The sequence below is a fragment of the Podarcis melisellensis genome (assembly GCF_964234715.1).
Source record: "Podarcis melisellensis genome assembly, chromosome: 10".
NCBI lineage: Eukaryota > Metazoa > Chordata > Lepidosauria > Squamata > Lacertidae > Podarcis > Podarcis melisellensis.
Window position 1 is genome coordinate 4,542,582 of NC_138542.1, and position 25,899 is coordinate 4,568,480.

A 25,899-nucleotide genomic window follows, 5' to 3' on the forward strand; every position below is an offset into this window, starting at 1 on the left:
ACTAACATTGTTGTTCTAATTGGTTTCTGTTGAAATCATGTCAATGATGCTTAGATAGAGATTTAAGATCCATTGGATGTCACATTTTAAGCTCAAAAGGTTTCAAATTGGATACATGTTGATACTGGTTATGTAATGGCACAGCCAATAAGAATAAGAACGGCAACTAAATTGAGACAGAAGAGAATGAAATTTGCTTTGAACCTAAGATTCTCCCACGGCATAACCAACTCATTGCCTTTACAGAGGCCACATATGTACGGCATATGATCAGGTGAAGATGTGACTGGAAAGGATGCGTTGACGGGTCTGTGTCTGTAGTATAATCAGTTCAAGATGTAGTTCTGCATTTGCTTTATACTTTTAAAAGTTAGCTTTTATGGCCGTTTTTATGCATCCTCTCTGCTCCTGGGACAGTAAGAATCAGTCTCTTGTTGCTATTCTAAGATACGTAGCATATGCAGGAAAAAACCTCCCATTTCATAAAATAGGTGTGTTAAACTCAAGTGGCCTAGAGTACTAAATCCCCAGCTAAGAGGTGTTAAGGAAGCACATCCATATATGACTGCAATAACCTAAATATGGTTATTTGCAGCAGCACATACTTACAGTACATGCAAAAACCAAAGAGGAAATGGGAAAGACAGGGGAGGAAATATAGCGGTCAAAGATATAAAATGTGCTTTTTAGGTAAATAGGTATGTCTCTGAATCTGACCTTATTTTGCTGGCCTTGCAGATGAACATGGTGTTAGTGGCAAGGAGAATTGAGATAAAAAAGGAGAATTCCCTGGATGTCAAGATCCAGGTTTGGGTCAAGTACTCTTTGGTGAAAAAATCCCCATAGTTTTAAAATCACAAAATATGCAGCAAAGTATAACATGGCAATATAGGACATTAGATATATAAAAGATGCCCTTGTGGGTTCCCAAACTTCCCCTTTCCTTTAGCATAGAAAATGGTTTATTTACAAACTCTCCAAAGGTCAGGCTCATTGACATCAGTCAAAAATGCAGGCAGTAAAACTTGGCTTTGTTTTGGTGGTATAGGAACACAAGAATGGCTTGTAAGAGCCATGCAGCCTGAGCTTTGAATAACCAGCTCAGACCTCTTTACGCACTGAGCTTCTTAAGTAAACTGAAGTACAACAATAGGCTTGATGACCTTCCTCCCAAGGAGAGGGGGAGTGACCTAGCTAAGCCTGGCAGGACAGCTTAAAGGTAAAGGTAAAGGTACCCCTGCCCGTACGGGCCAGTCTTGACAGACTCTGGGGTTGTGCGCCCATCTCACTTAAGAGGCCAGGGGCCAGCGCTGTCCGGAGACACTTCCGGGTCACGTGGCCAGCGTGACATCGCTGCTCTGGCGAGCCAGAGCTGCACACGGAAACGCCGTTTACCTTCCCGCTGGTAAGCGGTCCCTATTTATCTACTTGCACCCGGAGGTGCTTTCGAACTGCTAGGTTGGCAGGCGCTGGGACCGAGCAGCGGGAGCGCACCCCGCCGCAGGGATTCGAACCGCCGACCTTTCGATCGGCAAGTCCTAGGCGCTGAGGCTTTAACCCACAGCGCCACCTGCGTCCCACTTACTCTATGGCATTAACCCCGCCATGCATTTATTAAACTTAAGCATGTTCGTTATATGAGGCTTGTTATCCCACACATGGAAGATTTAACAGAATGGGTGCGGTATTAATCTAATTAACTTTAAAAGTCTGTTAAATGGGAACCAAATGCCCATCATCTCAAAGTTATACCTTAAGGCTCAAATGGGGATCATGCCACAACATGTATATTCATGAGGCGTTGGCTACAGTTGCATATGCTTTATCAAAAACTGCAGGGATGTGACTGATTTATAGGAGAAGTACAGATGGGTTGTTGGACAACTTTTAAGTTCAGGTGTCAGAACCTTGTCTAAAGAGGCACATTAATTGCTGTAAAGCTCAATGGCAGATGCAGCATATGAACTCTAACTAGGTCATAGGAGGAAGCAAACATGTTCCCTGAGGAAATCAGGCTCAGAGTCAATGAGTTTAGGTGGAGGCTTCTGGCTGTCGTCCAAACGGTGTGTTTCCACTGATTCCACTGGACTTTGGAACGGGTCCTACATCTTGTCACTGGGGAAAGTAAAGTTTGGATTAAACATGGTATGTTTATGCATTCCTAAAAGCAAGCTGGGAATTCACTGTTGCTCACAGCATATGTATGCTGTAGTCTTACATGAAAACCTCTTTTGCCCAGAACAGATGAGGCCTCCCCCCTCCTTAAAGGCACTTGTTTTGAATATGTGGCATGTAGGATATGTCAGGAGCTAGGCATCTGCTATGGTGGGGTGGGAGGGAAAAGAGCTGTAAATTTTGCAGTTTTTGAAACTGCTGCTGCTGACTTTTAGTGTGCTTAAAAGTCTGAATTTGTGGGTGTGGTGCCATCTATTGTGAATAAAATGGTTAATATTATTGATCTCTAAGGGGGGGGGAAGGCTCGGTAACAACATGGGAGTGCTAAGAAACTGTATTATTTGTCTGTCATTCCCTGTTTGTTACTTTTCTACACAAATGCCCTGATTCAGTAAGGTTTCAAGTGTTCACATGGATATTATTTGCTAGATCAGAGGCCATCAGTATTGATATTGAATTCTGTTCAGTTGGATGGTCATTGCGTGTCGAGATCGCCAAGCCACCCCAAATAAACTCACACTTCACACATCAATTTTGTTTAAGGTTTTTGGCATAATTTTGGCCACAACTTTATTTAAATACATAACAGTGAGTGGTTGCTTAGGCATTGGTTATGACTATATGTCCCCCTGTCCAGGGACAGAACTGATTTCGGGATTCCAGCGGAAGCCAGTGAGGGAAACAATTTTGGGGAAAATGAAGCCGGGCCTCAGTCCCTCACTTCTCACCCGCATGCTCCTGGTGGCTTCCACGGCCCAAGTCCGATGCCAGGGACTTGGATGAAAGAATGGCAAGCCCCTGGATTCCTTTAACGGAATTTCCTTTCCGCACCACCATTGGAGGGGTAGGCACTTACCCCTCCACCAACCAATTTGAACCAATGCCTAACCGCCAACCTTACAAGTTGTGACGAATTGCTACGCGGTAGGCAAAAACCAAATGGCCCCAGCCAATCAGCCAAATGGACAAAATTCCTACCAGGCCCCTGACCCAAAAGCAGGTGACTCCATGACAGGCATAGCAAGGTCAAAGCACAGAACCCCCCCCCCCCAATTCAGGGACGGTGGGCGGGTGATCCGGTGCATGCAGCCCAAGAGGACACCCAAAGCTGTGTGTCCAGTATTTAAAACCTTTGACCCCTCCTCCAAATTGGCAACATCAAAATCTCCCCAGAGGCTCAAACTATCCAATCACTGCCTGTGGCCATCCAAACGTAACTGCCCAGCAACAGTGGGGTGGCCTGCTAGCCCCACCGCAACACGTGCTCTCTGTTAGGGAGAACACACTTTCCCATCCACACTCCGTTTTTTGTTTGTTTGTTTGTTTTGAATCCAGGTAACTATTCTCAACTAGAGGAAAGGATTCTGTAATAGAATGAACTTTGAATCTGACACATTTCTTAATAATGATCCCTCAGCAAAGCGAGGATGCAAACATTCCATTATTGTTACCCTTACCTATTGAGTGTTTATATTGGATTGATGTTCACACAATTTTTTTAAAAAATGTATGAATACCTGGTTGTCCATAAAATACCAGTATTATGCATGTAACCCCCCTCCCCCCCCCAAAAAAACCCCATCTGACAAAATTTTTGGGCCACTGGGTCACAAAATTCATTTTTTAATCTGAAGTCTGGTATGAATCAAGTATGCAGAGCAGACACATGTTCTCATAAGATAAAAATGTTGTTTTATCCTCTGTACCACCTATGGTTATGACATAATTCATTGTTTACTGTAGTGGAGGGGATGGACTGTAATTGGAGAGTCTTTCTGAGGTTGAAGTAATGAAAATGTTGATACAGTTTATTTTCCCCCTTTCAGATCTGCCTACAAAAAGTGTGAGGAGATGGTTTTGGAGGAGAGGTCAGGAAAATTGGCAGTTTTTCTGTTTTAACAGTGTTGTGTTGTATCACTGGAGTGAGACACAATTTGCCTAGTCTTTATCTGTGATACTAATGCAAGCTGCAAAGCTGAAACCATGTAGTTTATCACTGTGGAGTAATTGGGGGAAGGAAAACACACCAAGTTCTCGCATTTTGATGCCCTTTCATGGTTCAAAATGTTGTCAGAGATGCAGCAACACATCAAATAGGTAATTTTCATTTTCCAGTGTGAAAACCTAGTATCTGCACTAACCATTAAGTATTCTGAACATGGCTTCCAAAAAGTTTGTTGAGCACCTTCTGTGTTTCCCCACCCAAAGAAATACAAATGTGGGAAAAGTGGTATTCCTCATTTAAGCCTGTTTTGCAGAATAGGAAAGGATTCACCATAGTCTTCACCATAGCCTAACTACCTGCACAATAACATGCTGGTCCATTAGTACACTGAATGTGGACCAAGGATGACCAATACTCCAGCATCCTTTGGAACAGAAGCTGGTAAACAAAGCAAAAAAGATTTACAATGGGAACCATGTGTATATATGTTCAACACACTGAGAAATGTTGGAAAGACTAATCATTGTACAGCACATTCACCATAAATTTAGTTTGTAGTTTGATGCATCTTCAGCAAAAGGGGTCAAGCAGTTTCTTTCATGCCACCAGTTTCTCCGCACCTTATTGGCTGGGCTTTAACAGAAATCTTTCTATGATGCTAAACAATTGAAATTATTTTAGAGCTGGGATAGGAAGCCTGTGGCCCTCCAATTGTTGTTGGAGTCTGAGTCCCATCAGCCCCAACCAGCATATCCAGTGGTCAGGACAAGGGAGATGGGTGTTGTAGTCCAATAGCATTTGGAGGGCCATAGGTTCCCTATCTTTGTTCTGCAAGTATTTAAAGGCAGCATGATCCAGTCAAAGCCTAGTTTCCTGTGACATTGCTTTTATTCACTGCAGAATAGCTGTTGCAGGGATGGAAACTGCTTTCCTTTCTTGGAAAAGGGCTGGAACACCATTGGAATATTTACTGAAATACTATGAGTGTTTACCCTCTTCCAAAAGGAAATGACAAATTTGTTCTTTTTCTCGCACTGGCATGGGTGTGGTTGTGAATCTGTCAGAATATTAAGAATATGAAGCAACATAAACTGTCTATATTTTTGATTTTGGTGTAAAGAAGCTGATTATTCACAGTAAAGGTGGGTTGAACTGAATAGCAAGGATGACCATTTAACAAGTATTTCATGTAGTTGCAAATTAATCTGCATTGGTAAGATATAGACACAAAAACTTCACAGTAACCTCAAATACAAGTTGGTCTATCAGTCTAGTACCTTATCACTGATACAAATTTTAGACTCGATTCTATAACATTGAGATTTGTCACTAGCTGCACTTTTGCTTTAAATCAAAAACAGAAATGGGCAAAGTCCTTTGCTCCCCATGTCTTCCTTTCCTTATAATCCCAGTGATAAATTCACTGCCACACACTTGCTGGTGTTAGAAAAAATAACAAATATGTCATTTCCTTTGGAGGAAAATGGGATAACATTCATGATTTCAGCAAACAGCTCTCCCCTGGAATCCAGTCAGCCTTGTTCTCTCTCTTGGAAATTATCTTTCTAACAGATATACCATAGCATGAATTTTCCTTCAGCAGTACAGCGCTGACTCACAGATCAATGCAATCTTCAAGCAGGAGCATTTAATTCTGCAGTTCTGCCACTTATTTATTTATTAATTTTTAAATATTGTAGCCTGCTTTCCACTTATGTCCCCCCAAAACATACAGTGTACAACATTTAAAACATAAGGAAATGAAAACATTAGAGTAGCATTCACTGAGTACCTCATCCTCATGAGGTGAAATTAAGAAGAGGTCAGATTTATGCCCCATCTGCTCAATACATTTACAGACCCTCCAAGTGCCCCTATTTTCCAGGGGCAGTCCTGGATTTACAGAAGCCGACCCAGTTTCTGATTTCCCACTTTTCCTTAGGATGTCCCTGTTTTCACTGGAAAAATGTTGGGGGGTATGGAGTTATGTGACCTCCAAGACAAGGAGATAAGTACCTATATAACCTTTAGAAGACACAGATGCCACAAGAGGTAAAGGCACCACTGGGTTCCTGTGGGCGCCCTGTTGGTGACCCCTGAATTGCACCACCAGCTACTCTAACAGAACCTCCAAGTGTCCAGAGACAGTCCTGGACTTACAGAAACCTGGAATGTTTTCCTTAGAATGTCCCTATTTTCATCATAGAAATGTTGGAAAGTATGGAGTTATGGGACCCACACACCCCACCATGTGAAGTTTTTTGATGTTTAATGTTTTATTATGCTTTTATATATGTTTGAAACCACCTAGAATGGGTGGGGCAACCCAGTCAGATGGGTGGGGTATAAATAGTAAAAATATACAGTGGTACCTCGGGTTAAGTACTTAATTCGTTCCGGAAGTCCATACTTAACCTGAAACTGTTCTTAACCTGAAGCACCACTTTAGCTAATGGGGCCTCCTGCTGCTGCCGCACCACCGGAGCACGATTTCTGTTCTTATGCTGAAGCAAAGTTCTTAACCTGAAGCACTATTTCTGAGTTAGTGGAGGCTGTAACCTGAAGCGGATGTAACCTGAAGCGTATGTAACCCGAGGTACCACTGTATATATATAATATATAATATTCATAATATTATTGTGGAATGGGATGTCCCTATTCTCATCAGAGAGTATAGGGACGTCCTATTCCATAATAATATTATTGATGCTTTTGAATTCTGGTGCTGGAGGAGACTCTTGAGAGTCCCATGGACTGCAAGAAGATCAAACCTATCCATTCTTAAGGAAATCAGCCCTGAGTGCTCACTGGAAGGACAGATCGTGAAGCTGAGGCTCCAATACTTTGCCCCCCTCATGAGAAGAGAAAACTCCCTGGAAAAGACCCTGATGTTGGGAAAGATGGAGGGCACAAGGAGAAGGGGACGACAGAGGACGAGGTGGTGGGACAGTGTTCTCGAAGCTACAAACATGAGTTTGACCGAATTGCGGGAGGCAGTGGAAGACAGGAGTGCCTGGCATGCTCTGGTCCATGGGGTCATGAAGAGTCGGACACGACTAAACGACTAAACAACAACAACATTCTCATCGGAGAAATGTTGGAGGGTATGCATTTAAAGTAGTCTTGTGCCACTTTCTCCTGTTTCCCCTCACAGAGCTATACTACTCTAAGTGGTTTAACAACCCCTCTTCACAGAGAAATCTGTGAATTGTACCTCTGTGAGGGGAACAGGAGTTTTAACAACTCTCAGCAATCTTATAACAAACTACAGTTCCCAGGATTATCTGGGAGAAGTCAGGATTTTTTTAAAGTGGTATGATACTACTTTAAATATATGGTGCAGATGGGACCTTAATTTCTCTCCCTCCCGTCATGCTTTTTAGTCAGTGCTTTGAACTGCTGCTCTGATGTTGAGGGAAAACAGAACAAAACCAACAGGCTCCTAGTTTTCAGATGAATGGTCTGTTTTCACTCCAATTTGATGGTCCCTTAGTTCCAGCATCAGCTCCTTTTTTATACTAGGAATCTGTCAAGAACAAAATGGTATTAATTGGCTCTGTGGTTATTAAATTCTTCTTTGTGAATTTTTCTGCTTTCACCATCAGGCCCAGTTTGGTCCTTGGGCAAGGCCCACCAGGACTTGGGGGGCCCGTAAAGACTGCAAAATGATTTTTTTTTTAAATGTTTATTTATTAGTGTCAGCACAGTACATGCTTCCACAGTGGAAGAATAAAAGCAATGCAGAAGCACATGCAAACAATAGAACAGCAGAGTAAATTTTACACACACACACACACACACTATAATATATAATTTTATATATTATATATTTGGAAGAATAAAAACCTGCCTTGCAATTATTTATTTTTTCTTGCATTTTAGATCCCACCTTCCTTCCTTCATGGTACGCAAGACAACATATGTGTAGCTCCCAAGCAGTCTTCCAGCCAGACCTTCTTCCATCCAAACCTTCTTCTAGCCAGACCTTCTTAGCTTTAGCATCATGTGCCGTCAGACCATAATAAAACTCAGTCTTATTTCTTGAAATGATACTTCTACTTTTTGATTAAGTTGAACAAGTGTGAAATTTTGCTGCCTCATTTATATAAACGAAAAGAAAAACAGATTTTGTTTTTAATCCAAGAAAATAGTACCATAATGTAAATTCAGCTTTCTCTAAATGTTAATCTCTTATAATAACAAAGCTATCACTTTTGAGGAGGAAAAGCCTCTTTAATAGCAAGACTGCAGGAAGTGATCATAATTCACATAGATTAAGAGATATACAATGCCATTTTCATTAAACAGCTTTGAAAGATGATGGCTTTTCAGGCTCAACAAATCGGGAGGAGCAAGGGAATGGAGTAAGATTAATTTTGCTGTTAAACGAAGATTGGATTTATTCATAGATTTGATTTTAGTTTCATGTTTGAGCAAGAAAGTACAGTTAATGTTTTCGGATTTATTTCTGAGAGTTGATCTGGGGTAATTAGGAGCCAGTGAAATGCCATTTTGGATTTCAGTAGGGGAAGCAAAGTTGAATGGAATAAGATTGACAATAAGGTCTGACTGCCTGGACTTTGATATATTCAAATTGAAATGTTGTCATTTTAAGCCTCCTAATTGTGACTCATGGTAACAATAGTAGCCTTATGGCACAGCAATCTCCTCCTTTTGTAATCTTTGGCAGGCAGATCTAGTTCACAGGCCAATTCAGCTCAATATATTGTTGTTGTCGTTGTTTAGTCGTTTAGTCGTGTCCGACTCTTCGTGACCCCATGGACCAGAGCACACCAGGCACTCCTGTCTTCCTCTGCCTCCCGCAGTTTGGTCAGACTCATGTTTGTGACTTCGAGAACACCATCCAACCATCTCGTCCTCTGTCGTCCCCTTCTCCTTGCGCCCTCCATCTTTCCCAACATCAGGGTCTTTTCCAGGGAGTCTTCTCTTCTCATGAGGTGGCCAAAGTATTGGAGCCTCAGCTTCAGGATCTGTCCTTCCAGTGAGCACTCAGAACTGATTGCCTTCAGAATGGAGAGGTTTGATCTTGCAGTCCATGGGACTCTCAACAGTGGCGTAGCATGGGGGTGCAGGGGGGGCCGACCGCACCGGGCACAACATCTGGGGGGGGCGCTTGCACTCGCAGCTCTCTGCCCCTATCTGGCTCACTCACTCTCTCTCACTGCAGTGCTGGCTGTGCGAATCCGATCCGAGCCGCCGGGTCGCCGCCCACTGTGGAGGGGGTGGGTGCCAGGCGTGCGGTGCGGAGAGAGAGCGAGGGACTATCTGGGGGAGGGACAGTGCAGCGGTCGCCGAGCGCAGCGCTGAGCGCGGGAGAGAACCACACCAGACCAGACCAGGCAGCAGAAAGAAGAAGCTGGCAGCGGCGGCAGGTTAGGGGTTAGGGGGCGCAAATTACTTGCCTTGCCCCGGGTGCTGACAACCCACGCTATGCCGCTGACTCTCAAGAGTCTCCTCCAGACCATAATTCAAAAACACTGATTCTTCTGCAATCAGCCTTCTTTCAATCAATATACAGTCATACCTCAGGTTACGAACGCTGCGGGTTGCGCATTTTTGGGTTGAAGACTGCACTGAACCCGGAAGTACCAGAACGAGTTACTTCTGGGTTTTGGCACTCATGCATTTGCAAAAGCACAAAATGACATCATGTGCAGAAGCACTGAATTGTGTCACGTACGTGCACAGATGCGGCGCTTCAGGCTGTGAACGCTGCGGGTTGCGAACATGCCTCCCGCATGGATCACGTTCGCAATCAGAGGTATGACTGTATAGCTCAATATATGGCAATATATTTTCCTGCTTGCAGGAGGTTGGATTATATGACCCCTGAGATCCCTTCCAATTCTACAATTCTTTGATTCTATGTGAACCTGCTAGATGTGTGGGTTTCCTATAGAATAATAATCACATTTGTCCAAAGCATGGTGGAGATAACTGCCACTGAGCTTTTCCTAAAGGCATCCTTGCTCAGAACCCCTCTAACCCATTACAGTAATAAGAATTGGGTGAGAATATGATTTGTGTGATCAAACCATTTTGACCAGTTGATTCCCACCCCCAGTTCAAAATTTATGCTTCTGTTGAACCAGAAGTATTTTTAGGTGGAAAAATGTGGTTTGTTTTTCTAGAAGATTTCAGGATACATAAGTGCAGGAGGAAGAAACCTACAAATCTTTATATCTGTGATAGAGGAGAAATCTAACATCAAAGGCTCCTAGGAGGATCATATTCTGGAATCTGTTGGGTATGGCACTCCCTGGCAGCAGTGGGTGGGATGAATTAGAAGAGCACATCTGGATCAGCTTAATCATTTCTCAGTTATAATAGAGGATGAAGAAGGCAACTAAATAAACCCATTCCATTTGTTTACACACATCTGGGGTTGGGACCACTCATAGTGTAAACAATATTTGAGCCAACATAATTCACTATTATATGTCTAGATCAAAAGAGAAACATCCCAGCCAAATAAGAGAGGTGGCATTCTGTAAAAGGAGTCACATTAGGAAAGAATTACACTGGTTTTTGGTTAAGTTGAACAACTCACAGTGCTAATTGGTTGCAAACATCCATGTAGTAAGAGGTGGAACTTTAAGCAGCTGTGTTCTGTTCTTTCATGTAAGTGTTTCAAAGGCAAATAGTAATGTTGCAGTTTATAAGGGTAGACCTTACGTTTTTAAGATTTAATTTGATTAATGTTACAAGCAGAGTTGTAACATTTTATTATTGTTATTATTTTATTTATTAAATTCCTATGCTATGCCTTTCATCCAAATATTACAGGGTGGTTTAAAATATAATTTTAGACAAGTGATTCTCTCTCTCTCTCTCTCTCTCTCTCTCTCTCTCTCTCTCTCTCTCTCCACACCCACCCACCACAATTATCTTTGAGTATATTCACATGGTACTCCTTCCGTCACCCATGTGAGATCAAGAATGAGCCTTCGCTTCTTTCTTTTTCCAATCCATTGATATTCTAACAATTATTTATATATTTGAACGGTGAAGCCAGATTTATTTCAAGAAAAAGATGCCTCTGCTGCTCAGTCCATTGGTTCACCATGTCTTGGTGCAAGTGTTTTACTAGGAAGAAGATTTGGGATTTCATTCCACTACAACTCCCATCATCTCTGATCATTGGCCTTGCAACAACAGGTTGCCCTCCCTTTGCCTAGCTCATATTTGCTGCTGGACCTGTTCAGGCTTGCTATTGAAACAACCTTAAAACCACAATAGCAGCAAAATATGGAATAGAAAGAACAAGTTAAATACTGGAAGCAGTAAAAATAATCTGGCCTTGGCAGATATTCGGCTGGCTAGGCACTTGCACGCTTCCCTGTGCTATTTGCTTTATTAAACCCTATATTGTTTGTCAGCCACATGCCAGTGTGATTTTTGGAATCCGGGTAGAACTCTGGTAGAAGTTGTGACTGCTGGGATGCCTCCAGTCCTAGTTGCACAGGGATGCTGCTATAGTCTCCTTGCAGTGTTTGGCTTGCAATGGCACTGAATTCAATATATAGGCGCAGCTCTGGACAGCTGCTTATTTCCTAAACTTGCATGGAATGAATGCAGCTGTTGCAAATGTGATCATACTAGCAGATGTGCAAACCAAAGGACTCGGGGAGACTGGGATGGGTGGAGGACTTTGCTGGCTGGAGACAGATGTTGAGAAATCACTCTGATGAACTCCATCATAATTTTCATAGGCTCTCCATTTAGGTCTGACTCTGCTTTCCTTGATTTCAATTGGGACACGAGCTAAAGAATGCTCTGCACTCCTGCAATTCCCACTAGTGTTAGGTTATATCCAATACCTTTGCACGCACACCACAGGAATGCTTTTATTACATTTCGGGGAAATATGTTTAAATGTGCTTGAACCTTATGGCCAGCTATGATGTGATCTGAGAAGACAATCCCTTAAGGAAGATTAAGCAAGTATGGAATATGCGGAGAGAGCCTACAGCAGCTTTCTCTGTTGTACCTGACATTCAGTTTTTTATTTCATTTAATAGGCTGATAGATTGGAATATATATATTGAGTAAAGATGTGTGCACCATACAATGAGGCTTTATATATGGGACAGACAGCAATGAATCACAGCCTTTTTCTAATGTGCCTCTTCTCTGCCTTTTCATTCTTCACATTTAAAACCGGAATTAGATTCAGCTGCAATGAACTGTTTATTCCAGCACCCCTTAGGCCACAAAACTCCTCCTAATCTAAGCAATATATCAGAATCTGCTATTCCTATTAATAGGTTGCAAGTGTAACATACAATATAAAATCTTTGATTCGCCCCTAACACAGTACAGATGTGGAACCATATGCTTACTCATTTTGAATACGCATGTGCTTCTTCACATTAAGCAAATTTAAACATATATATTCTTGAAAAGTCACACGATGCTCAGTGTACAGTTTGGCCCAGTGAGATTTTTATTCAGCATGACTTTCAGAAAATTGGACCTTTTCCTTTCATTTTTCCATCATTTGCTAACCAAGCGGAATCAATACCTTAGCTGCACAAATCCACTTATCAGCTCCCAAGCAGGTATCTGCAGTCAGATAATAAAGCATTCAGCTGCTTTCTAAAGGATGTGCTTACTAAGATTATTTTCTTTTGAGGGGAAATGGAGTTTAAGCACAGCAGAATGAGTGTGGGAATGAAGATTGAATTGTCAGAGCTACTTTGTTAAATGAAATCCCCACCACATTTCTTCCTATTTCACGTAAATTAAGATTTAGGGGAGAAATGCAGGAAGAGTGTCCTGTTTCTGAGTTCTCAGGCTGTTTTAGACTGAAGTGTATATTCCCTGTTTTGGTATAAGCTTCCAAAACTGAGATCCAAAGTTCTGTAAGAAGATTTCCACCCACCTTCTCTTTGTGTTCTTCATGCCCTGCAAAAGCCATTCAAGAAAGTCAGAGAATCATGCAAACTGGCCTCCTCTTTAGATTTACTACCAAACCTTTCCCTGAAGGGAATACGAGAAGATAGCGGGTGTTCCGCTTCTTCCTATTCAGGCACAACATCTGAGGATTTTTGTTGATGAGCAGTTTACAGATACAACTACTACTAATAGTGTTATCAAAATCATACTAGTAGTATGATTTTGATAGCACTAGTGCCATTTCGCAAGGGCCTTCTATACATCCCTGTCTCCGGTGCAAGGAGCTATTTTCTCTTCAGAACTGTGTTCCAGAAATCTAAAGTTGAGTGGTGCCTGGATTGCACCATGAGCCTCTATGGATCTGAGCTACTCACACTGCACATTGCCAGTCTCTAATCCAACAAGGCAATGACCAGTTCTAACAGGTCTCATAACATTCTGTGATCTAATTTGCACATTTTTGCAGATGTCTGCATGAAGGGGAAAGTCTTTGGCTTTGCCAGATTATTTTTACAAATGGAGGAGTAATGCAGATTTGTATAAAATAGGTAGTGCAAGTAGTCAAAGGATTATTTCTGCACTTTGATTTATTTAAGTGGCATTTAGCATATGTATATGTTACAGTTCAGTATTATGCTTCAGGCGGTGATGCTTTACCACTGACAGTAAATATGTTGGATGCAGGGGCCTGATAGCTTAGCAACAGATCTCTTTTGTTGATTCTTCCTTTTCCATTGCCTACTGAAAAGTAGGAATGGAGGTGAAATCAGACTTTGTTTACATTTTAATGGGCAGTTATTTAATTTTCATTTCTTAAGTCAATATGCAAATTGAAACACGAGTATCCTTTGAGATTTTCAATTTCAGAATTCTGTGGTGCAGTTTTCCATCCAATGTGTTCATAAATGCATATAGCAGAAATCTTCAAAAAAATCAGCACTTTCATGTGCATTTCTCCTATGCATATTCAGTTTTGCCCATACAGATCTTGGCAAGTAATTTATTCTCCCTTAATATAATGTGTTTTAATGTGATTTTCACAAATATATCCACCACCCCGCAAAATACATTTTTGTATGCCATGTTTGGTTGGTCAGCTACATTGCACATTTTGAGAATTGCACATTATGAAAGATAGCTGAGTTTGCTTTTGCCTATTTCTCTGGGAATGCAAATTAGATTCTAATTAAAATGTGAACTAAACTGATTTCATCTCCACATTTCAATAGGATGCAAACAAATCATTGAGGCTCATCTCCAGGTGCCTTGTCTGGTTTGTCTCAAGACAATGAAGCAGAATTGAGTTGAGGCTCAAAGTGGTTCATCCTGAGAGGGGCTGGTTGCTTGAAAATCAGTGCCTGGTGCTTCCTTACTGCGGAGAAATAAGGTTTCTCATTTCACAGCCTATGTAAGTGGACTAGGTCTTGGAGGATGCACTTTTGAAACAGAAGCAGTTGTCATTTCCCCCCTGGGGATGTGGAAAGGGAGATGTTTTCCCCCCTTCATAATATTAGAACTTTGGACCATCTAATGAAGCTGAATGTTGGAAGATTCAGGTGAGATGAAAGAAAGTACACCATGCAGAGAATTTTCTCCCACAAGATGCAGCGATGGCCAACAACTTGCATGGCTTTAGAAGAGGGTTAGACTAACTCATGGAGTATAAGTCAATGAATGGCAACTAGCCCCAGTTTCTATGTTCTACCTCCACCATCAGACACAGTGTGGCTTTGAATACCAGTTACTGGGAATTACTGGTGGCAAGAGCGCTGCTAAACTCACGTCCTTTCCATAGGCAACTGGTCAGCCACTGTGACAAGAAGATGCTGGAAGAGATGGCCTTTGATCTGACCCAGTGGGGCTTTTCTTCTTAAGAAACATGTTGGGCAGTAAATCTGAACCCATCAATTTTCTCTTCTCTCCTTTTGCCTTTTGCTTCCCTTGCTAATGTTGATGCTGCCCTCTTTCCCTTTTGGGTTTTGGGAAGTAAGCCCAAAATAAAATCTGTGAATTCTTGCCCATCTGCCACTACTTGGCTATTCCTAAAATTCAGCAGGTGCTGTCTGCTACCTTAAAACACTTGGTGCAATAAATAGCCATAATGCTGGCAAGGAGGAAGTGCCTTAAACACTTCCTTTTTAACTACTTTGATGAAGCTTCAGCTTTTACTGCCTAGCTGTTTCCTTTCTCTAACTTTCCCTGTATGGAATGTTAACTGCAGATTGAGATTTGGCAGAAAGGTAGATGTTAATCGAGTCTCTCTCTGTGTCTTAACTTACTCAGCCATAACTTCCAGTGTTATGTTCAAAACATTTTCACTAATAAGCACTTGCATTTGGAAGTAATTCAGTGGAATGTATGGAAGTGAGAGCAGGACCATAAAGAAGGCTGATTGCAGAAGAATTGATGCTTTTGAATTATGGTCCTGGAGGAAACTCTTGAGAGTCCCATGGACTGCAAGAAGATCAAACCTATCCATTTCTTCAGAAAGGAAATCAGCCCTGAGTGCTCACTGGAAGGACAGATCCTGAAGCTGAGTCTCCAATACTTTGGCCACCTCCTGAAAAGAGAAAACTCCCTGGAAAAGACCCTGATGTTGGGAAAGATGGAGGGCACAAGGAGAAGGGGACGACGGAGGACGAGATGATTGGACAGTGTTCTCGAAGCTACCAGCATGAGTTTGACCAAACTGTGGGAGGCAGTGGAAGACAGGAGTGCCTGGCATGCTCTGGTCCAGGGGGTCATGAAGAGTCGGACACGACTAAACTACTAAACAGCAACAACATACTTTCAGAATAGTTTGCAAAACATTAGGTTGCCATCCAGGATATGCTGCGCTCACATAAACGGGTGAGGCTTCTCGCTTGGTATTGTAGGTACTTTTCTGACTCTTTCCAATATGCATGTGGAACTAGGGCGATGAAACTCTCCTTATTTCTCCCATTCACTGCTTTCCCTTGTCAGAGTCCACATACCAACATGTCAATGATCAAGGGTCTACAATATCCTAGATCATTTTCATTCCATCCCATCCCACACTTCCAATGGCTGTTGAAACACTTGCCAAGATGACTTGTGACATTTCATCTTGCTTCCTATGTTCACTACTTCCTCTTGTCTGCTTTCTGTATCTGTCAAAACCACTGCCTACCCATTCTGCTCTTATGCTACGTGTGTGTGTGTGTTTCACGCCTCTCTCCATTGTCACATGAGTTCAGTCCACGTGCAGATCTCTCCCTTCAGAACACTGATAAGATCCTCACTCACTCTTGTATCCTGCCACCCAGGCTATTATTATTATTTCTGTTTACAGTTACATTTCCTCTTGTTGGCATGTTAAAGCACCCCATGGCATTGATAGCAGGTTGCTTAATTTAATCTTAATTTAATCTTAAGAACTAGGGTAATATAGTGACTTTGAGACAGCAAGCCGCAAACCTATTAATAAACCTATTTCCTCCTGCTGTGAGTGCAATAAGAGACTTAGCATGCCCTCAGCTTCAGCCCTTAATCTGTAATAAAAGAGGTAACACCTTGGCCTTGCTTTAATGGGTGGGGGCTGCTGTTGTAAGGATTGCTGAATGAGTTTATTATTTATTTAAGTAATTTTCTTTAAAAGCATTTATAAGCCAGTTATTAAAATAAATCTCAAAGCAGTGTACAATATTAAATAGTATTGGCGAACCCTTGTTCCTCAGGCCTAGTTAGGCCCACCTACCCTCTTGATCTGGCCTGTGAGGTTGTTTTTGCCACCTGTCCTATACCTGACATCATAAGGTTTGTGCCTGGAAAGCCCAGTGGAAAGGTGTGTGCAGTGCTTTGCCAGAATCAACTATCAGCTGATTGTTGGTGCTTGCAAAAAAAAACCAGTGTGCTGTTCTTTTTGTGCTATGCAAGTCATGACAACCAGCTGGTTGTTGGAGAAAGCAAAAATGGATCACTTGACACCAGGTGATTGACAGGTAGGCAGCCTGAAAGTGTTGGTGGAGAGATAATGATGTGGTCCACCAGCCAGAAGTATTAACCCACCCCTAATATAAAAGTTACTGTAAAATGTATGATGATACAGACATACAGTGGAACCTCGGGTTACATACGCTTCACGTTACATACGCTTCACGTTACAGACTCTGCTGGTCTTACAGACCAGAAATAGTACATTGGGTTAAGAACTTTGCTTCAGGATGAGAACAGAAATCACGCAGCAGCAGCGGGAGGCCCCATTAGCTAAAGTGGTGCTTCAGGTTAAGAACAGTTTCAGGTTAAGAATGGACTTCCAGAACGAATTAAGTACGTAACCAGAGGTACCACTGTATATTGGGCAACAGTTAAAAAATATATTGTTGCATACCACCCCAATCTCCAAGTGTTGCAAAATTCTAGGGGTTCCAGGCTATTACCCAGGGTTGATGCTCTGAGGCACAGCAAAGATTGTGGTATCCTTGGGCTATATGGTTTATTTACACACATATACAACCTGAAGAAGTGGCTTAGTCATGCTGGCCCCATGACCCGGAAAAACTGTCTGCGGACAAATGTTGGTTCCCTTGGTCAGTAAAGCAAGATGAGCACCACAGTCCCAGAGTCGTCTGCGACTGGACTTAACTTTCAGGGGTCCTTTACCTTTACAACCTGAATCTATTATGGAGGGGTTTATAGCATTAACACCCATAAAGTGTCTTGCTTCTCCCATAGCCACAGCCTTGGCTTCAAGTGGAGATCTGGCATGGCAGTCTCTCTATGCTTACTGCTTGGCTTCTAGCCCACATCACTGCAACTGAACACAGGCTTTGTCCTTCTAACTAACTATAACATTTGCCGTGTTTCACAGAGACCATTCCCTTTGTTTCCCTTAAAAGCCCATCACCAGGCGATCACCTCAACACAGAAATCTAGCCTGGCTTATATTTTAACACTTGCTGAATCCAGCAGTTAGACGTATCTTGCATACAGCCTACTGCCTTCCCACCAAATTCATAATAATATATAGATTTCAGGGCCCAGCGGTAAAGGCTGGGAAATACCCAGACAAAAGGTGAATATGAAACACTTTGATCACACCAAAGCTCCGTATGAATGCTGATACAAACATGGCGCTTGGTTCCCCAGTATAAAGTGAGATGTTTCAGAACAGTTGTAGAGTTGCTTGTGCTATATTTCACATTTGCCAAAGTCTTTCGTTCACAGACTTAAAGGCATCACATCACGCAAACCTGCTTTCATTTCCTGCAGAACAGCTCCAGGGTCCACAATTTGATATTATTCAAATTTTAAGACTTGAAAGTCATCCTCCAAGTGCCCACAGAATTAAAAGCTGCCTGCAGTATACCTTGTTAATCTTGGTTCTCCCCAGCCTGCCTTAAAGCCACAGAATTGGTGGTGGTGGTTGTGAGGTCAATGTGCTTTTTTTAGAAGGCCTTTCAATAGTACTTACGCTCTCGGCTTTTCAGAATAAACACAAGAATACATCTTTATAAGGCAATAAATGTAATTGCAGCTTATTGATGTATAGAGAACCTGGTTTCAAGCCAGCCATGGCTGTCCGCCATAAAGTATACCGTATACACTTTACTGTCCACTTGGCTGCATGCTGACTACAAGTAACTAATTTTTATTAGTCCTTAATTCTTGAGGCTTATGAAAGTTATTTAACCAAGCTTTAACCCAATAAACATATACACTACACTGCTTATACTAAAGAACCATTCCCTGCTTTCGAAACTCAAGATTCATATCTTCTTATGGCTTGGACATGGCAGCATAGTTAAATCTTGCCTAGAAAACCCTTCCAAGTCCTGCAGGTTATTAATCTGGTTTTCAAAATCTTGATTATTTCACTTTCAACAGTCATATTTCTGAAGGGGCAACTCAAAAGGCTGTTTACACTGGAACCGTTTTATCAGTCTTTGCGTTATCCCCACATACTGTAATGGGAGAACCGAAACAGAGAGGACTTCTGGATATTTCCAGCCAGCATTTCCATAATTGGTTTATATAAATGAATTTTTGTGTTCATGAATGTCAAAGAAGTGGCATTGCGGATCAGACTTCTGGGAAGCACAGAGGGAACCCCCACTCCTTTTTCCTTTATGGACCCCGGGAAGGAGTGATTGTGGATGCTTCTGGGGAGAGCAGAGAGTTGTAGCGGGGGGAGTGTGTAATCTTGCCCCCACCTTTCGATGTGAGCTGAAGTTTGGAAAGAGAGCAGCAGGAGATTTCTCCATTGCAGGAGCCTGGGGCCCTTCCAACTAGGATTCTATGAGTGAGGATGCTGCTACTGTCTATAAATGCATGCTTGATTATTGGGTGGGTGGGGCTGGTTGTCTCTCTTGTATTTCTGTATTTTGCTTCCATTTCTGGTCACCATGGTCCCTATAGGCTTTGCCCCAAACTTGCTTGTGGACTGTTGGAATTGTACACTTCTCTGTTGGAATTGTACACTTCTCTGGATTTTTCAGTGCAGTCTTGGCAAACGAAAAGTAGACACACAAATGTGTGTGTGTGTGTGTGTCATACAAGATGACTTGTATACAGACAAATGCATTGAAAAGTGCCCATTTTATGACAATAATGTTTGATCTTTAGATGCATACTTTTTGCGCATTCTTTCAAAATTGGATTTCTGATTGAGTACCAGTGAGACCAAAACTGGATGGAATGAGGTTGATCCGTCCACCCACAGCATAGACTGCATGGTTACATAATACACAGAAGGTGCTGGTCCACTTTAGATGAGTATCACCAGCAACTGCAATTTGCAGTGATGGTTATGACCACCACACACCATGGTAGATAATCTAGCAGTCTATTCACACATTACTCATTATTCACACATTACATAAAAGAGCTGCTCTGAGAAGGTAACAGCCACAAAGTTCAAGATGCTGTAAAACCTGGATTTGAGGAACTGGAGGAAACATAGGAAACTGTTCTCTACCATACCTCGGGTTACATACGCTTCGGGTTACATATGCTTCAGGTTACATATGCTTCAGGTTACAGATTCCGCTAACCCAGAAATAGTGCTTCAGGTTAAGAACTTTGCTTCAGGATGAGAACAGAAATCGTGCTCCGGCGGCGCGGCAGCAGGAGGAGGCCCCATTAGCTAAAGTGGTGCTTCAGGTTAAGAACAGTTTCAGGTTAAGAACGGACCTCCGGAATGAATTAAGTACTTAACCCGAGGTACCACTGTACTAGGGTAGTATAACATAGCATTACCTGCGCTTGACAGATAGCAGCTCAGGTGGGGGTTAAAAAGGAACTGTAACAATGTTTGTACACATGCCTCACAAATGAAAATATTGAGGATCCACAACTGATCTTTCACAAACATCAGGAAAAAACCAGAGTGGGCTTTTTAATACATTTAGTACATTTAAGTACATTATTCTAGAATACTAGCTTATACGGTGCTGATATTGTGTGGCAATATGTCATAAAATCTGGAAGAGAACCCACCAGCAAGTATTCCACTATAAATGGTAAGTATGGGAAGGCCCATAATAAGCCAAGACCAGCCGTGAACCTCTTGTTCCTTGAGCTGAAAGACAATGATATTTATTGAACGTTGGATAACAACTCTGTTTTTGTTAACTTTTGGAGTTAGAAGGTTGGTGCATGATTTGCAGGATTTGGCAACCATTCTTGGTGACGGTTCCAAACTTACCTAAGCAGTCCAAGTTTAAACCTTATCTGAAACTTGCTTATTGTGGATAATAATGTGTGAGAGAGCATTGTAAGTTAAACTGCATGATCCAGTCATGTGTTTCATGCTATAGACACATGAGGAGCTTAAAATGTTGTGAGGTTATCTTCACCCAATATGCATTACCTGATTTGTTTTCCCCTCCCACCCAAAACTCCTCTTCATTTGCACAGTGGCTATCTAAACTGTACTCACCTCAGCTTAACTGAGGCCTGTGTTTTCAAATTGGATGTAAACTGGCCTGAGGGAAAACACATCACAAAGGAGCATTTCTCAAGAAGCTATAGGATATAGATCAGGGGTAGGCAACCTAGGGCCCATGGGCCACAAGCGGCGCACAGGAGTCGTTTAACCAGCCCACGAGCCTCCCCCAAACTGAGCCGCCCACTCAGCGAGTCCCCACGCACTAAACTGCGCTAAACTGGCACAGCATGACATGGGGACTTGCTTCCGCAGTGCCAAAAATCACGTCTGTGCAGGCACCAGAAATCGTGCACACGCATGCACAGATGCCAGAAATTGTGTCTGCACAGGCGTCGGAAATCGCGCACGGAGGGATCTCCACTGGAGTAAACCGGCCCAGGCAAGGTAAACCTTGTTGACCCTTGATATAGATGGATTGTAGTTAATGCTATGTGTCACTTCAGACACCAGCAGCGGAGTGAACGTTCATGTGTACAAGGCCTCAGAGTCCACTGGATTTTAGTGGAAGAGAGTTAAACCCTTAGAAGTCAATGGGGCATCAGAGTGTTAACTGTGGCTGGATCTTGCTCAATGATTTGTCAGGCTGAATAATTTTTATTTCAGCTGTCAGCTTTCCGGATGACTTCAGCTAGAAGCAGGAACGTCCCTCCTTAATAGTTCTCTCTGATGATTTCTGATGAGATAAATCATTTGGCACTCTTTTAAATACAGGTTTATGGAGCACCGCGGGGAGGGCAGGGTGATTTCATTTGTTGGCTTGCCTTTTAATTAGACTAACTAATGCACCTAAGATTCCTGGAAATGGAGAAAGAGTTATGAATAAGAATGGCATTTGAACAGTTCGTGTGGTAATGGTTAGATAGAGTGATTAAGAGCCTCACACCAGTTCTGTGCCATTGTTCTGGACACAGTGAGGGGGATGTTAGGGCTGCTGCTGGATCCCATAGACATAGGGGGGAAATGGCTTTGGATGGGGGCTGCTTTACTTCAGCCTGCTTTGGGCCAGCTTTGCTTTGAGGCAGATCTGAGCAAGAGCCTGGCCTTGGTTTCCCAAAGCTTCAGACGTCTTCCTTCCTAGGCAAGCCAATGGGAAAATAAAGACTGCATGCCCCTGAAGAATGGCTGTGTGAAGGCCGAACCCTCCCCCAGCCATTTTTCACATGCAAGTCAATGAAGAAATTTACATTTGCTTTCCTGGGAAGAGAATAATAGAATCATAGAGTTGAAAGGTACTGCAAGGGCCCTCTAGCGGAACCCCTGCAATGCAGGAATCCTGTCCACAGCCGTCCCTGGGTGGGCTCGAACCACCAACCTTCTGGTTTACAGCCAGATGCACTGACCCACAGGATTAGGGATTAGGAGCTGCACTTCTAAAAATGGCTGCATAACAGCCCTTCCCCACTTCCTTCCCCATCTGGGGGCAACTGGATCCCTGGCAGGAATGGTGGGGTGCTGTATGCACCAGTGTGGTGTAGTGGTTAAGAGCGGGAGTCTCCTAATCTGGGGAACCGGGTTCGCGTCTCCGCTCCTCCACATGCAGCTGCTGGGTGACCTTGGGCCAGTCACACTTCTTTGAAGTCTCTCAGCCCCACTCACCTCACAGAGTGTTTGTTGTGGGGGAGGAAGGGAAAGGAGAATGTTAGCCGCTTTGAGACTCCTGAAGGGGAGTGAAAGGCGGGGTATCAAATCCAAACTCTTCTTCTCTTCTTCTTCTAAACAGATCTACTGCTTTTGTCGACTTTGGCAGTGGGGATGCACTTCCAAAAACATGTGTGTGGGGAGGTCCAGCCCATAGGTCCCTGGATGCTTGCTGGCAGGTCGGATTCCGTTTTCAGAGGATCAGTTATTATCTCCCAACAAGTCAGTTGAAACAGAGTGGTCAGCCATGAAGACAGCATGGAATTGGGTTGGGAATAAAGCCTCTGAAGGCTGATAGTGTGAGCTCTGAAAGGTATGCTTTATTTATTCATTTAGAGTGCTTATTGCTAGAATAGGCTTCTAAGTGGTTTGTGGTTTTCACAGATGTTCCAATGATTTAAAAGCTATAAATGAATCTAGAAGCTGGGACGAGCCCATTGAACTTCAGACCACTTTGGGGAAGATCTGCTTCACTTTAGAAGGCATCTGAATACCTCCAGAGTCACTCGCTTCAGTTTCGTATTTTTTATTTGACAGGGCTGCCACGCCAGATATAATATAAATTGCCTTCTGGAGTTGGGTCATCATAATACCTACTAATATTCCCGAATGTTTTTCTTTTCATTACTGATTTATTCTTTTTATGTATCAATTTGCTCTTGGGTGATGATTTGGTTTCTTTTCGTTGGTCACCATTATCAGGCTCAATATGTGACCGTAGACACAGAGCTAAACCACAGAACATAGGTGGGACCCCTGTGGCCTTCAGGTGTTATTGGCCTCCAGTTCCCATCAGCTCCTGCCAACAAGGCCATTGGCAAGGGATGATGGGAGCTGTAGTCTCACAAATTCCTTCCATCTACATCAACAGTGCAATTCTGTACCTATTTACTCAGAAGCAGGTCCCATTGACTTCAGTGGAGATTGGTCCCAGATAAGGAATACAATTGCAAACTTAATGTACTGATTTCCCATTAAATACGGTGGTTTTTAACTTTGTGATGAGGAAGCCTCATTTATTTAAATGGATATGAACATTTTTAATTTCATCAAAGCTGAACATAAAAAGACCTTCCTTAAGGATGGATGTTCAGTAAGGGAGACAAGAGCAAAAGTGAAGTCTTGTCAGTTGAGCCTATAAATTTATTGTCATTGGAGCTCATGCATTTTCCAATTGCTTGGATTGTTTACGGAGCTTTACTTTAATTAAAATAAAGTAATTTCTTTCTGCTAATGACTACTTCTCTTTAAAGTGTCACTGGAATTCTGAAGGAAATATACTTCTAGCAATTTAATCAAACCGATCTGTGTTCATCTAATGTTTCCATCTCGTAATTGTGGGGATATTCATAATATACCCTTGAGAAATCTGCTGTGTATGATTTATTGTTGGAAAGAGATGCATGCAGTACCGAATACATTTTGAGGTCTCCTGCCATTATCCATATGCCATATATTACTTGTGCACAGAGAGAACAAGTTGTTGTTGTTTTTTAAATGCTAGCCCTGCCTATGCTCGTTTCTCACTGCTTTTGAAAAGTGTCCACATGCTCAGCTGCTGGGGGAAAAGAGGGCGGTCCCTGGGCGTACCTGGCCTTAAGTAGCCCAGGCCACGCCTTCCCCGCGGGCCGGGTTGCAGGCACGCCCAGGGATTCCCCAACTCTCGCGGGGCAAGGGAAGCCCCCGCAAATGTGGGAGGTCCTGCCCGCAACACCCTCTCCTCAGCAGGCTCGGAAAGGGCTTTGTTGTTGTTTTTTAAATGCTAGCCCTGCCTATGCTCATTTCTCACTGCTTTTGAAAAGTGCCCACATGCATACAAACTGTCCATGAGACTGCATCCCTGTTTTGCAAGTGTACCTGTCACATGTACAGAGCCGATGCATGCGTGAAGGCAGAGGTGAGGCTGGTGGGCATGGTCTAGATCTCCCAGTAAGTGTGTTCACGTAGGACATGTGTGGGAAGACCAATCTGTTCTTTTATTTTTTAGTTTCTTACAGAAATCCTAGGCATCAGCACCAGGTGAAGAGAAGTAAACACTGATAAAAGTGGATGCCCATTCTAGGGCAGGGCAGAGGCAGTCTAAAGAAATCGTGACTTGTCAATAGCAACCTAGTTACCAACTACTAATAGCTATTAGCAGCACGGGTACTAAGAGAGGAATTGTTTTAGCTGATTGGGAATAATAAATTGCAGCAACTGAAGCAGAGAAAGGAAGGGTTGAATTAGCTTTGGAAGAGTGAAGATTTTCCCCAAAGAAGGTTTGATAAGTAATTCCATGTTTTGATGCTTCGGACGTGAATGGCAACAGTGTGAAATGTTCTTACAGCGAAAAGTTTGGAAATAGTTCAGAAAAAGAAGCACCACAGGTCTATTCAGTATACATTGGAGGATGATTAAGTTAGCTTTCACGTCAGGAGGGAGGGAGAAATAGCAGGATATGGATAGATAGATAGATAGATAGATAGATAGATAGATAGATAGATGATAGATACTGTAGATAGATAGATGATAGATGATAGATAGATGATAGATAGATAGATAGATAGATGATAGATAGAAAGAAAGATAGATAGATAGATAGATGATAGATAGATAGATAGATAGATAGATAGATAGATAGATAGATGATAGATAGATAGATAGATAGATAGATAGATAGATAGATTAGATAGATGATAGATAGATATAGATAGATATAGATAGATAGATGATAGATAGATAGATAGATAGATAGATAGATAGATAGATAGAGATATAGATAGATAGATAGATAGATAGATAGATAGATAGATAGATAGATAGATAGATATAGATAGATAGATGATAGATAGATAGATGATAGATAGATAGATAGATGATAGATAGATAGATAGATAGATAGATAGATAGATAGATAGATGATAGATAGATAGATGATAGATAGATAGATAGATGATAGATAGATAGATGATAGATAGATAGATAGATAGATAGATAGATAGATAGATAGAGATAGATAGATAGATAGATAGATAGATAGATAGATAGATAGATAGATAGATAGGTAGATAGAGATAGATAGATAGATAGATAGATAGATGATAGATAGATAGAGATAGATGATAGATGATAGATGATAGATGATAGATATAGGTAAAGGTACCCCTGCCCGTACGGGCCAGTCTTGACAGACTCTGGGGTTGTGTGCCCATCTCACTTAAGAGGCCGGGGGCCAGCGCTGTCCGGAGACACTTCCGGGTCACATGGCCAGTGTGACATCGCTGCTCTGGTGAGCCAGAGCTGCACACGGAAACGCCGTTTACCTTCCCACTGG

At 42.4% G+C, this 25,899-nt stretch overlaps 2 long non-coding RNA genes across 3 annotated transcripts in view; one reads left to right on the plus strand and one right to left on the minus strand.

The window, feature by feature from the left end:
* Positions 1-25,899, minus strand: part of LOC309379085 — a 267,561-nt gene that overhangs the window by 52,449 nt on the left and 189,213 nt on the right. The window lies entirely within an intron of this gene.
* LOC309379073 overlaps positions 22,800-25,899 on the plus strand; it is a 45,440-nt gene continuing 42,340 nt past the window's right edge. For both annotated transcript variants that reach the window (XR_014172345.1, XR_014172346.1), the window contains exon 1: positions 22,800-22,899. This is a non-coding gene — a long non-coding RNA (uncharacterized lncRNA). The remainder of the gene's footprint in view (positions 22,900-25,899) is intronic.